Here is a 15,810-nt window from a genome sequence, read left to right as displayed (position 1 = left end):
GTACGTATATACAATGGAATACTACTCAGTCATAAAAAAGAATGAAATAATACAATTTGCAGCAACATGGATGGAACCAGAGATTATCATATTAAGTCAGAAAGAGAAAGGAAAATATCATATGATATCACTTGTATGTGAAATTGAATAAAAATGATACAAAAGAACTTACAAAAATAGAAACAAACTCACAGATTTCAAAACCAATTTTATGGTTACCATAAGTGAAACCACTGGTGGGGAGCTAGGAACTGGGAGGATGGAAATAATATGTACACACTACTGTGTAAAATAGATGATTAAAGAGGACCTACTATATAGCACAGGAAAATCTACTCAGTAGTTTCTAGTAACCTATATTGGAAAAAAGAACAGATATATTTCTCTGCATATCTGATTCACTTTGCTGTACACCTGGGACTTATACAACATTGTAAGTCAACTATACACCAATAAAATATTTTGAAAAGATGCTTTTTTGAAAAGATATACAGCATTGAAAAACCTTTAGACTAACTAATATAACAATAAGGCTAAGCTTTGCTGTGAGGCTGACTTGGTGGCATCCAGGTGTCCATGGCCATGGCTACAGGTGCAGGAGAAAGAGCTGGTACTGAACCTCTCCTCCAGAGTGCCACACAGAGGCCTCCTGGTTTCAGTGTAGTCCAGAAACCATGTGGAGCTATATATGTATGGAGCAGCACTATAAAGACTCTTCAAACACAAATGGATGTGAAAAAATGAAGGCATCACTTTAAAAGACACAGTGGGAATTCCCACCGTGGTGCAGTGGGATTGACAGCATCTCTGCACACCAGGATGCAGGTTTGATTTCCAGCCTGGTACAGTGGGTTAAAGGATCCAGCATTGCCACAGCTGTAGAGTAGATCAAAACAGTGGCTTGGATCTGGTCCCTGGCTTGGGAACTCCATATGCTGCAGGGAGGTCAAAAAAGAAAAGAAAAAGACACAATGACTGCTTTTTTTTTATTTGAAAGCTGTGGATATCATTTTTCTTTTCACCTAATTCAGAGTAAATACCATGGTGATGTAGATATTCCTCAGGCCAGAGTGGTGAAAATGTGTCAAGCACTTATGGGCTACAAAATATATGAAGCCATTCCAATCAGAATCTTTGGAAAAGATAATTAAACTTATATTTGAAGATAGTAATTGCAGCCTTTATAGATTCCTAATATCTAACCAAGACAGCCAATTTGGCAAAGAGAACAACTGTATTCACCTTCCAGATTATGCAGAAGATGCACTATTTAAGTACTCTGATATCCAATCAGTAAGTTTAGAGGATCTTTGGGAAAACCTGAGTTTAAAGCCTGCTGATTCCCTTCATGTAAATATGTCTACAAGTTATTAATAACGCATGACAAGAAAAATCAACTGGTTGTCTGCTACAACTTATAGACCTCCCACTCCTTGACTTCCTACTCAAGGGGCAAGAGGTTGTACCTAAGGTTCCTCAACCTAAGAGGCAGCCTGACTTGGTCAAAAACAGGATCTGTGCATCAAGGGATGCTCAGGCTTACAGTGAATCTCAGAAAGATGAGAGACTTTCTTTAGCAACTTGGCTGCTTGGAATACCTTCCAGATCAGATAGTTGTGGGCATAAATGGAAATTTTCCTGAGCAACCAGATAGAATAGACTTAGGGAAAAAACTTCTGTTTGACGCAGTTGGCAAATATTACAGTAGTAGGGAACCTCTGTTAAATCACTTATCTGATGTTCATAATGAAATTGCAGAACTCTTAGTGAATGGGAAGACTGAAATAGCATTAGAAGTTAACTCGGCCCTTTCTAAAGCTTTTGGATTCCTCAAGTAGAAAATAATTTAGAAAACTACTGTATTTTGTGACTGTTGCAGCACACCTTTCTGAATTTGAATTACAGAAAGAAAGTGACAACTAATTGGTTGTAAAAAGGGTATTCTCAAAAGCTATTGTTGACAATAAATATTTATCCAGTGGCAAAACTTATCTGGTATACTTTTTAATGGATCATCAGAAAGATGTTTTTAAGATTCCTGGAACTCTACATAAAATTTTCAATATTAATCATGGACATTCAGAAAGGAAGTAATCCAAATAGAGACACAGAATATATTTATTGCCAAAGAGTTGATAAAAGTGATTATTCTGACTGTACAAGGAAGACAACCAAGGGTGAATTATTGAATTTACTAAAAATATTGATGAGGATTCAAAACTGTCTTCCAAAGAGAAGAAAAAATTGCTATGTTAGTTCTCTAAGTGTTACTCAAACATCTTTACTGAGTATTTTAGGGAGTGAGTTTCTAATATTTGTATATAACGTGTATTTTAAAAATAAATTTGTATCCTAACTATCCAATTGTTTATAATATTGGATATTCTCCTAAGTATGAAACTGTACTTAATACAACTTTTTTTTATAAAAAATGACTAAAATTAAATGTCCATCGACATGATTGATTAGGAAGATGTGGTATATATACACAATGGAATACTAATCAGCCATAAAAAGAACAAAATAATGCCATTTGTAGCAACATGGATGGAACTAGAGACTCTCATACTAAGTGAAGTAAGTCAGAAAGAGAAAGACAAATACCGTATACATATGATATCACTTATATCTGGAATCTAATATATAGCCACAAATGAACCTTTCCACAGAAAAGAAAATCATGGACTTGGAGAAGAGACTTGTGGTTGCCAAGGTGAAGGGGGAGGGAGTGGGGTGGATTGGGAGCTTGGGGTTAATAAATGCAAACTATTGCCTTTGGAATGGATTAGCAATGAGATCCTGCTGTGTAGCACTGGGAACTACGTCTAGTCACATATGATGGAGCATGGTAATGTGAGAAAATAGAATGTACATATATATGTGTTCTGGGTCACCACGCTGTACATTTAAAAAAAATTGTATTGGGAAAATAGTTTTAAAAAATAAAATCAGAAATGAAAGAGAAGACATTACATTGAATGCCTCAGACATAAAAATGATCATGAAGGACTTATTAACAATTATATGCCAACACATGGATAATTTGGAAGAAATATATAAATTACTAGAAATATAGGCAATTAACCTGCCAAAACTGAACCAAGAGAAATAGCTGGAACGCACCAATAACAAAAAAGGAGACTGAATCAATAATCAAAAATCTACTAACAAAGAAATGCCTCAAACTGATGGCTTGACACAAATTCTACAAAATGCTCAAAAAGGAGTTAATATTAATCCTTCTTAAATTCCACCCCCCCAAAAAAGCTAGGACACATCCAAACTCATTTTATGAGGCCGGCATTACTCAGATACCAAAACCAGCCTAAGATACTACAAAATATGAAAGCAGTGGCCAATATCCCTGGTGAATATAGAAGCAAAAGTTCTCAATAAAATACTAGAAAACCAAATTCAACAGCACATCAAAAGGATCATATATCATACTCAAGTAGAATTTACCCCTTGGGGATGCAAGGATTATTCAACATATGCAAAGCAGTCAATATGACATGTATATTAGCAGAAAACCGTAAGATCATCTCAATAGACACAGAAAGAGCATTTCACAAAATGTAGCATCCATTTATGTTATTAAAACTCTCTGAAATACTTATAGAAGAAGCATAACTCATGCAACAAAAACCATATATCAAAAGCCAACAGTTAACATAATCAATTGGGGAAAATCTGGAAACTTTCCCTATAAAATCTGGTGCTAGGCAAGAATTCCTAGTTTTCCCACTTATTTTTAACACAGTACTAGAAGTTCTAGCCAGAGAAATTAGACAAGAAAAGAAAATAAATCTCATCCAAATCATAAAGATGTAAAGTTATCTTTGCAGATGCCACAATCACGTGTAGAAAACTCTAAAGACTCAACAACAATAACAACAAAACCCTGATAAAACTAATGAACAAATTTTGGGAGTTCCCGTCATTGCACAGTGGTTAATGAATCTGACTAGGAACCATGAGGTTGCAGGTTTGATCCCTGGCCTTGCTCAGTGGGTTAAGGATCCGATGTTGCCATGAGCGGTGATGTAGGTCGCAGATGCAGCTCGGATCTCACGTTGCTGTGGCTCTGGTGTAGGCTGGTGGCTACAGCTCTGATTCAACCCCTAGCCTGGGAACCTCCATATGCTGTGGGTGTGGCCCTAGAAAAGGCAAAAAGACAAAACAAAACAAAACAAAAAAACTAATGAACAAATTTAGTAAACTTGCAGGACATAAAATCAGATGCAAAATCAGATGTGTTTTTATCTACAAACAATAAATTATCTGAAAATGAAACTACAAAAATGATCCTATTTACGGTAGCAACACAAAGAATAAAATACTTTTGAATAAACTCAACAAAAGAGATGAAAGCCTTGCACATTAAAACTTAGGAAGGAAATAGAAGACATAAATAGAAAGATTTATGCTCATGGATTTGAGGAATCAATATTGTTATAACGTTCATAATGCCTACAGTGATCTACAGGTTTAATGCAATCCCTATCAAATTCCAATGGTATTTTTTTACAAAAATAGAAAAAAACAATCCTAAAATTCAACTGGAACCACAAAAGTGCTTGGATAGCCAAAGCAATTTTGAGCAAGAAGAACAAACCTAGAGGCATGATACTTTCTGAGTTCTAACCATAATACAAAGGCACAGTAATCAAAAGAGTATGCTGCCAAAAAAGCAAACATATAGACTAGTGGAACAGAAGAGAGCTCAGAAATAAATTCACATGTATGGTCAGTCAATCTTTGACAAAAGCATCAAGAACACACAATTGGGAAAGAATAGTCTCTTCAATGAGTGGTGCTGGGAAAACTACATATCCACATGCAGGAGGATTAAACTGGACTTTTATTTCATAGCATATAAAAATAATTCAAAATGGTTTAAAGACTTAAGATGTAAGACGTACAAAATTACTAGGAGACAAAATAGCAAAAAATCTTCTTGATATTGGTCTGGGAAATGCTTATTTTTGTGTGTGTGGCAGGGTGATATGACACCAAAAGCAAAAATAGGCAAATGGAAGTCATTTAACTAAAAATCTTCTGCACAGGAGGGGGAGCAATAAACAGAATAAAAAGGAAACTTACAGAATATGAGAAAAGTATTTGTAAACATATCTGATAAAAAGTCGATATACAAAATATGTAAGGAATTCATACAACTCAATAGCAAAAACAAACAAAGAAAAAACCCCACAAAAATGAAAGCAAGCAAAAAACCACACAAAAAGGACTTGTATATACATTTCTCAAAAGAAGACATACAAATAGCAATGGGTACAAAAAGATATTCAATTTCACTAATCATTAGTGAAATACAAATCCAAACCACAATGAGAAAGGATAATGCAGGACTACTCTGAACAACTCCATGCCCATAAATTTGATAACCTATATTAAATGAATCAATTCTTTGAAATACATATCCTGTCAAAACTCACACAAGGAGGTCCCATTGTGGCTCAGCAGGTTAAGAACTGACATAGTGTTTGTGAGGATTTTGCGTTGCCACAAGCTGTGGTGTAGGTCATAGATGCAGCTCACTCCAGCTTTGCTGTGGCTATGGCATAGGCCAGCAGTTGCAGCACAGATTCAACCCCCTTGCCCTGGAACTTCATATGCCACAGCTGAGGCCCTAAAAAGAAAACAAAAATAAAACCTCGCACAAAGAGAGAGAGATGATTTGGATAGATTTATTAAAGAAATTGAGTCAAGTTCCCACTGTGGCACAGTGGAAATGACTCCGACTGGTATCCATGGGGATGCGTGTTTGATCATTGGCCTTGCTCAGTGGGTCAGGGATCTGGCATTTCTCTGAGCTGTGGTGTATGTCGCAGACACAGCTTGGATCCCATGTTGCTGTGGCTGTAGCGTATGTCAGCAGCTGTAGCTCCATTTCACCCTCTAGCATATGCTGTGGGTATGGCTCTAAAAAGCAAAACAAAACAAAACAAAAAACAAACAAAGGAAGAAAAACCTTGAGTTAATAAGTTAATAAGCTGAGGGGCCTGTGTCTATACGAGGGAAGAAACAAATAACAGGTCCCTTAACATAAGATTTCTCAACAGTGACACTTTGACATTTGGGGTGGGACAATTCTTCGTTTCGAGAGTCTGTCCTGTGCATTGTAGGATGTTGGGCATATTCCTGACCTCTGCCACAATATGTTAGTAGCACCCTTCCCCCAGTCTTGACAACTAAAAGTGTCTCTAGTGTCAAATGTTCTCAGCAGGGGTTGGGGTGGATGGTGGCAAAATCTTCCTGCTTGAGAACCAATGCTCTAAAATCATTCTCCACCATCTATATCAGTGTGCAAAGATACTCAAGGATCTTTGGTCCACTTATGCCATGGACAGGCTTCCTTGCCTTCCACTGGACAGCCATGGGAGTTAGTACCTTCTCATTGCACTGTTCTTTGTTTGGTCTTCAGTTTTTTTTCTCCCTTTAATCATTTCAGATGCTGAAGCTAATTCTCATTTGTTTTTTTTCCTCTTTAAGGCCACAACTGCTGCATATGGAAGTTCCCCAGATAAGGGTCAAATCAGAGCTGCAGCTGCTGGCCTATGCCACAGCCATAGGAATACCACATCTGAGCAGCCTCTGAAACTTATGCCACAGCTCATGGCATAATGCCTGACCCCCAACCCACTGAGCGAGGCCAGGGATTGAACCTGCATCCTCATGGATACACTAGTAGGGTTCTCAACCTGCTGAACCAAAATGGGAACTCCCTAAATTCTCAGTTTTTGTGTTTGCTTCTTGTCTTATCTCACATCCATTTAAAGTGGCAAGAGAAAGAAAAGGAAAAGGAAAATATTGGCATGTGTTCCTTCCTGATTCTCTGCTCCCCACCCCCATCCCAATGCTAGCTTGTCTGCCCCAGTTCCATCTCACTCACAGGCAAATCTCCAGCCTGCCTCTTATCTCATGTATGTTTTCAGTAGATGTACCTCAGTACACACGCAGGGATGTACCTTTCACATCTGGGATGCCCACATTCTCTTTTATCATTCTGTATAGTGCCTTGAAGAGACAGAGGGAAAGGATTAGATGTTTCACTGTACATGCTGTCTGTTCTTTTTTCTATGTTTTGCTAGGAATAAGAATCTTAAAGGAAGTTAGTGTGGAAAGGAAGTTAGTGTAGTTGCAGCCTAGTGTTGGAATCCTGGCAATAATATTGGCTATGTAACTTGGAGCAAGTTACTCTACTTTTCTGTGCTTCCGTATCTGTGAGGTGGAGATAAACCCTGCCTCACAGGATTGCTGTGAGCTACCAGTCATGTGTCTCAGTATCATATATCTCTATCCATATACCTGTAACTATATATCTGTCTCTATCTTTAGCCATATTCTTATTTCTATATCTCTTGATAAGTGCTCAATTAGTTGTTTTATAATAACACTAATAATCATAGATAACCAGCATTTGCTATAACTGTATAAGTAAAACTCCTTTTCTCACTCTCTCTCCTTTTAAGAAAACTTCATTGAACTGGCTCCTAAAAAAGAAAAATAGAAATAGGCATTTTATTTCAAAAGGCCTTAAGGGGAATTCCCTCGTGGCTTAACAGATTAGGATCTGGTGTTGTCACTGCTGTGGCTCAGGTCACTGCTGTGGTGCAGGTTCAGTCCCTAGCCTGGCAACTTCCACATGCCATTGTGTGGCCAAAAAAATAAAAAGGCCTTAAGGATATTCTCCTTCATATTTCTTAAAGTCTTGGGCATTTTTCTGTTACATTATTAGAATCACACCATAAATAGGGATGCAAGCACATTGTGAAAAATATATCTTCATACTAGCAAAAAAGTGTTTGAATCAGTGTTTCTAGAAACTTCCTTTTTTATATAATGATTTTTTTTTTCAATTTTAGCTGGTTTACAATGTTCTGTCAGTTTTCTACTGTACAGCATGGTGACCCAGTTGCACATATATGTATACATTCTTTTTTCTCACATTATCATACTCCATCATAAGTGGCCAGACATAGTTCCCAATTTTCCACTGTACAGCATGGTGACCCAGTTACACATACGTGTATACATTCTTTTTCCTCACATTATCATGTTCCATCATAAGTGACCAGACATAGTGGGATCTCATTGCAAATCCATTTCAAAGGCAATAGTATGCATCTATTAACCCCAAGCGCCCCATCCATCTCACTCCCTCCCCCTCCCCCTTGTCAACCGCAAGTCTATTCCCCAAAACCATGGTTTTCTTTTCTGTGGAAAGGTTCTAGAAACTTCTGAAATTAAAAATGAATATTTTATATATATGTGATTTTTATTTTTTCCATTATAGATGATTTACAGTGTTCTGTCAATTTCTACTGTACAGAAAAGTGATCCAGTCACACACACAGACATACACACACATGTATATTCTTTTTCTCACATTATCCTCCATCATGTTACATCACAAGTGACTCAATGTAGTTCCCTGTGCTATACAGCAAGATCTCATTTCTTATCCACTCCAAAGGCAATAGTTTGCATCTATTAACCCCAGACTCCCAGTCCATCACACTCCTTCCCTCTCCCACTTGGCCACAAGTCTATTCTCCAAGTCCATGAGTTTCTTTTCTGTGGAAAAGTTCATTTGTGCTGTATATTAGATTCTGGATATAAGTGATATCATCTAGTATTTGTCTTTCTCTTTCTGACTTCACTTAGTATAAGAGTTTCTAGTTCCATCCTTGTTGCTGCAAATGGCATTACTTTTATTTATGGCTGAGTAGTATTCCATTGTGTATGTATACCATATCTTCTTAATCCATTCATCTATCAATGGACATTTAGATTGTTTCAATGTGTTGGCTATTGTGAATAGTGCTGCAGTGAACATATGAGTGCATGAATATTTTTCAATGAAAGTTTTGTCCAGATATAAGCCCAAGAGTGAGCTTTTATGGGTCATATGGTAGTTCTATATTTAGTGTTATGAGGTACCTCCATACCATTTTCCATAGTGGTTGTATCAATTTAAATTTGGGTAGTTATAAAATCATGTTGCTCATGGTGATATAGGATTTCTTCTGTTTATGTAAAGTTTCATTTGAATCACTTAAGGGTCTTTTTTTAGTGGTAAGTTCTCTGAAGGCCTTCAAACTCTTTGTTCTGGGTGTTACTTTAGTATAATGCGTGGATTATGAGCACCAATACTGAGGCTGATTGCCTGGATTTGAATCCTGGCTCTTCCATCACTTGACATGACCTTGAGCACTTCCTATTATTCAGTTTCCTCATCTGTAAATAGAGTAAGTAACTATATCCATCTCATGAGATTTTTGTGAAGAATAAGTTAATATATGTAATATATGCCAAATATAGGAAATACTCATTCCTGATAGATGCTTAGTTTTAACCTTTTTTTTTTGCAATTTTTTAAAGTCTTATTATCTTATTGCTTTCAGTATTTCACCTTATCCCAATTCATTTGGTCCTTCATTTATTCTTCAAATGTTTTTATTTTATTTATTTATTTGTTTGTTTGTTTTTTAGCTTTTTAGGGCTGCGCTTGCAGCATATCTAAGTTCTCAGGCTAAGGGTCGAATGGGAGCTGCAGCTGCCAGCCTACACCACAGCCACAGCAATGTGGGATCCAAGCTGCATCTGCTGTTTTATACCACAGCTCACGGCAACACTGGATCCTTAACCCACTGAGCAAAGCCAGGGATCGAACATGCATCCTCATGGATACTAGTCAGGTACATTATCACTGAGCCACAACAGGAACTCCCTAATTTTTTTTATTCAAGTATAGTTGATTTACAATGTTGTGTTAATTTCTGCTGTACCACAAAGTTACCCAGTCATACATATCTATATATTTTTTCTCATAGTATCTTCTATCATATCTACCAAGTTTAACTTATTTAGGGAGTTTTTGCTATGACAGAAAAATCAAACTTCATGCATATAGCAATGTAATTTCTATATATTTTATAACATATTTTTTATAATAAATACTTTATATTAACTCATAGAAATAAAGTTGAGAACATTTTTTCCCTTTTGCTGTGTTGGATACAGGAACACTATGAATAAGAAAGAAAAACAAATTTCTCCTGTGTATTACTGTATAAAAATTGAACTAATTCTGGGATTGCCTAGATCTCTTTGGATAAGCAGTACTTGCATGATGCCTTTGACTAAACTACTTTTAATTATTCCAACTGCAAGACATTTCCCTACTCTGTGGTTCAACAGGCATTTGATTAATCAATGAAAGCACCATGTAAAATGTTTGCAAACATCAGCAAGTTCTCAACACCCAATGTGACAGATATTTCATATTATAGCTAAATATAATAAAAATTAGTGGAATTAATGTCAAAAGGGAGGGCAAAACAGTAACAGAATTAGTGTTTATTATCATCAATGGGGTGTAAAATTTATACATACTACATGCAAAATAAAGAAAACAGCTTTTTTTCCCTTCCTCTCAGCTTGAACAAAAGTGTCTGCTACTCATTTTATATTCAGAGAGTGAATTTTTGTACCTCAGAAAATCCATTATAATGCCATAGTTGATTTTTTGAAAACTGTACCAGAGATGAGAATTTGGATCAGGAATGCTTTTATGATGTTGGACAGATTATTTTCTTCTATTATTATACTCTTATATGTTCTACTGCCTTACTTTCTTGGCATGCGTGAGTAAATGTTAATGGATATCCATGGAATTATGGACAGTCTCTGTCTCACATCCTATAGAAAATGTCTATCCCAGTGCCTGAAATTGACAGAATTTACATCTTTCTCTAGCAAGGGATCATTTAAATAGTATTCTTATCAAATGTAGACTACCTGGTGTCAAAGAATGTGCAAAAATGAAATAATTATTTTAAACTTGCTTTATTGAAATAAAATAATACAATGTATACTTAGTAAATAGAATTATATAAGATATGGGCGTCTTCTCTCTGTATTTTAAAAATAGACTTTATTTTATTTATTTATTTTTTGCTTTTTAGGGCCACATCTGCGACATATGGAAGTTCCCAGGCTAGGGGTCTAATTGGAGCTATAGCCTCCAGCCTCAGCCACAGCCTCAGCCACAGCCACAGCAACGTGGGATCCAAGCCGAGTCTGCAAACTACACCAGAGCTCATGGCAATGCCAGATCCTCAACCCACTGAGCAAGGCCAAGGATTGAACCTGCATCCTCATGGATACTAGCTGGGTTTGTTAACCACTGAGCCACAACGGAAACTCCTAGACTTTATTTTTTAAAGAAGTTTTAAGTTTTTGGAAAAATGAGTGAAATGTACAGAGAATTCCCATATACCCTGTCACCCCCCCATCTCATCTTTCCTTATCAACATTTTGCATTCTTGTGTTGCATTTGTTACCATCAATGAGCCAATATTGATTCACCATTATTAATTAAAACTCACAGTATACATTTGGGTTCATTCTTTGTGCTGTGCATTCCATAGGCTTTAACAAATGTATAATGCCTTGTATCCATCATTACAGTATCATATAGAATAGTTTCACTAAAAAATAGTTTTTTCACTAAAAAATAGTTTCACTAAAAATAGTTTTTTTCACTAAAAAACCCCCATTCTTGACATATTCATCCTTCCCTCCCTCCCCATAAACTTCTGGAAACCATAGTTTTAATATCTGTAGTTTTGCCTTTTCCAGAATGTCATACAGTGGAATCATACAGATTGACTTCTTTCCCTTAGCCTTATATATGTATGTTTCCTCCATGCCTTTTTGTGGTTTGATACCTCATTTCCTTTTGGTGCTGATTAATATTCCATTATGTGGATATATCACAGTTTGTTTATTTATTCACCTGGTGAAAGACATCTTGGTTGATTTCCAGGTTTTAGAAATTATTAATAAAGCTGCTAAAAAATTTACAAGTGGGTTTTTGTGTGAACATGAGTATTCAGCTCCTCTGATTGCTGGATCATATGGTAGGACTATGTTTAGTTTTCCAAGATACTGCCAAACTGTCTTCCAAAGTGAATTCCCACCAGCAAGGAATGAGAGTTTTTTGGCTTCACACACTCACCAGTATTTGGTGTTGTCAGTGTTCTGGATTTTGGTCATTTTAATAGGTATATAGTGGTATCTCATTGTGTTAATTCTCCTTTAAAAAAAACCCCAACAAATTGTTTTTATGAAAGACAATGGTGTGATTTAGATATCAATGAGAGGGAGTTATGTAAAAGCCATGTAGGAGGATGAAGCAGACACACCTGCAGATATAACTTCTTTGCAGGATATTGCTAGTGGAGGAAAGTCATAAAAATAAACATTCCCCTAAATCTTGATTCAGTAGCTATAAAAAGCTAGGAGAGGAGATATTTTGACTTCAAAGAGGCTTGTTTTGAGATAAGGAGGATTTTTTAAATTGCTATTTTCTTCAAGAGTCATTCGTGTTTAGTACCAAATTTGGAATAGCTTGTGTGATGTTAACAACTGATTCATTTTAAATTTCATACAGGTCTAATGTAAGTTATCTTTTAATTATAGAGTGTTACTGGAATTCAGAATAAATTTGAAGTGACAAGTAGGAGACCATAGCTAAATCATTAAACTGAGAAAACACCAAACCAAAGCCTCCAATAAGACATTTAGAATTTTAATACCCAACAAATAGAATAACAGAATACTGAATGACAGGAAAACTGCCTTTATTGAATACTGCCTGGATCTGGAAAATTAAAACAAAGTAAACTACTGTGGATCAAAATGTTGGTGAGATCTGCCTGGAGACTTTCAAGCAGGATCAGGGATCCAGGCTCCTCTTGACCTTTGACTTATTGATGGATTGGAAAAAAAAATACTAAAGTTAAGCTCCACTCGCAAAATTTCTTTTGGAAGGTTTTAAAATGATAATACAAATAGCTTGAATTTGACTGTCCTAGTAGAATTTTCCAAACCCTTTCACAGTAACCTTTTAAAAAGTTCACTTTTTAGCATTTCCTGCAAATATTTGCTGGGCATTATTACTACCTAGGGCTTTTTTTTTCTTTTTCTTTTCTTTTTAAAATTATTTCTTCAATACAATTTTTTTTCTACTGTATAGCGTGGTGACCAAGTTACACATACATGTACACATTCTATTTTCTCACATTATCATGCTCCATCATAAGTGACCAGACATAGTTCCCAGTGCTACACGGCAGGACCTTCACTAGTCCATTCCAAAGGCAATAGTTTGCATCCATTAACCCCAAGCTCCCAATCCATCCCACTCCCTCCCCCTCCCCCTTGGCAACCACAAGTCTATTCGCCGAGTCCATGATTTTCTTTTCTGTGGAAAGTTTCATTTGTGCCCTATATTAGATTCCAGCTATAAGTGATGTCATATGGTATTTGTCTTTCTCTTTCTGACTTACTTCACTCAAGATGAGAGTCTCTAGTTGCATCCATGTTGCTGCAAATGGCATTATTTTGTTCTTTTTTATGGCTGAGTAGTATTTCATTGTGTATATATACCACATCTTCCTAATCCAATCATCTATCGATAGACATTTGGGTTGTTTCCATGTCTTAGTTATTGTGAATGGTGCTGCAATGAACATGCATGTGCATGTGTATTTTTTAAGGAAAGTTTTGTCTGGATATATGCCCAAGAGTGGAATTGCTGGGTCATTTGGTAGTTCTATGTATAGACTTCTAATGTACCTCCATACTGTTCTCCATAGTGGACATAGGAAAAACATTCTCTGACATCAATCTTACAAATGTTTTCTAAGGTCAGTCTCCCAAAGCAACAGAAATAAAAGCAAAAATAAACCAATGGGACCCAATCAAACTGACAAGCTTTTGCACAGCAAAGGAAACCAAAAAGAAAACAAAAAGAAAATTTACAGGATGGGAGAAAATAATTTCAAATGATGCAGCTGACAAGGGCTTAATCTCTAGAACATACAAGCACCTTATACAACTCAACAGCAAAAAAGCCAACAACCCAATGGAAAAATGGGCAAAAGACCTGGAGAGACATTTTTCCAGGAAAGATGTACAGATGGCCAAAAAGCTCATGAAAAAATGCTCAACATCCCTGATTATTAGAGAAATGCAAATAAAAACTACCACGAGATACCACCTTACACCAGTCCGAATGGCCATCATTAATAAGTCCACAAATAACAAATTTTGGAGGAGGTGTGGAGAAAAGGGAACCCTCCTGCACTGTTGGTGGGACTGTAAGCTGGTACAACCTAAGGCTTTGAGAATCAGGCACCATATACATGCCGACGCTCCAGACACAAGTGACTTCCATTCATCCATCAACCTATTGATTGACTAATTGAGAAAGTCATTCATGAACACATCCACTTATGGGTTAGGCAGATCAATGTATCAACTACAAGGTCTTAAACAATCCATTGCATTTCTCTAATCCTCTTTTATCTACTCTGTAGGTGTAGCAGTACATAACCACTCAGACTCATAGAGAGAATTAAATAAAACAATGTTGGTCATATTTTATCTTTAAAAACATTTTATCAAAATATGGTTGATTTACAATGTTGTGTTAATTTCAGGTGTACAGTAAAGTGATTCAGTTATATGTATTTTTATAAAATATATATTTCCTTTTTTGTATTCTCTTCCTTTATAGGTTATTATAAAATATAATGATTAGTATTGTTGAGCATTTTGTCATGTATTTTTTGACCATCTATATGTCTTCTTTAGAGAAATGTCTATTTAGATCTTCTACCCATTTTTTGATTGGGTTGTATGTTATTTTGATATTGAGCTGCAGGAAGGGCTTGTATGTTTTGGAGTTTAATTTCTTGTCAGTCACTTCATTTGCACATATTTTTTTCCATTCTGTAGTTGTCTTCCTTTTGTTTACAGTTTCTGTTGCTGTGCAAAACTTTTAAGTTTAATTAGGTTCCATTTGTCCATTTGTTTATTTTTGCTTTTATTTTCATTGCTCTAGGAGGTGGATCTAAGATACTGATGCGATTTATATAGGGTGTTTGGCCTATGTTTTTCTGTATGAGTTTTATAGTATCTGATCTTTTTTTTTTCTTTTATTTTTGTGATTTTTAGGGCTGCATCTGTGGCATATAGAAGTTCCCAGGCTAGGCATCAAATTGGAGCTGCAGCTGCTGGCCTACACCACAACTTCAACAATGCCAGATCCTTAACCCACTGAGCAAAGCCAGGCATCTACCCATTTCCTTTTGGATACTAGTTGAGTTCATTACCACTGAGCCACAATGGGAACTCCTGGTCTTATGTTTAAGCCTTTTATCCATTTTGAGTTTATTTTTGTGAATGGTGTTAAAGCATGTTCTAATACAGTGGAATATAGCTCATTCATAAAAAAGAATGAAATAATGCCATTTTCAGCAATATGGATGGACCTAGAGATGATCATACTAAGTCAGAGAAAGACAAACATCATATGATATCACTTATATATGGAGTCTAAAAGAGAGGATGCAAATGAACTTATTTGCAGAACAAAAACAAACTCATAGACTTTGAAAAATTTATGGTTACCAAAGGGGACAGGTGGGAGGAGTTATAGAGAGGAGGTTTGGGATTGGCAGTTGCACACGGAGGTATATGGAATAATCGGCCAACAGGAACCTGCTGTATAGCATAGAGAACTCTACCCAATATTCTGTGATAATCTATGTGGGAAAAGAATCTGAAAGAGAATGGATGCATGTACATGTATAACTGAATCACTGTTGTACAGCAGAAATTATCACAACATTGTAAATCAACTATATGTCAATAAAACTTAAGAAAATGCAACACTGAATAGTTATGCTGTGAGCCAAAGAAAACTAAATATAG

General features: G+C 36.1%; 1 pseudogene; it reads left to right on the top strand.

The window, feature by feature from the left end:
- Window positions 1-576: 576 nt before the first annotated feature.
- On the top strand, window positions 577-2,304 carry LOC125110368 (DEP domain-containing protein 7-like; annotated as a pseudogene).
- The last annotated feature ends 13,506 nt before the right edge of the window (window positions 2,305-15,810 follow it).

The sequence above is a fragment of the Phacochoerus africanus genome, chromosome 1, assembly GCF_016906955.1.
Source record: "Phacochoerus africanus isolate WHEZ1 chromosome 1, ROS_Pafr_v1, whole genome shotgun sequence".
In the NCBI taxonomy this organism is placed as follows: Eukaryota; Metazoa; Chordata; class Mammalia; order Artiodactyla; family Suidae; genus Phacochoerus; species Phacochoerus africanus.
The sequence above is the reverse complement of the archived record's forward strand: the minus strand, read 5'-3'. Positions and strand labels throughout refer to the sequence as shown.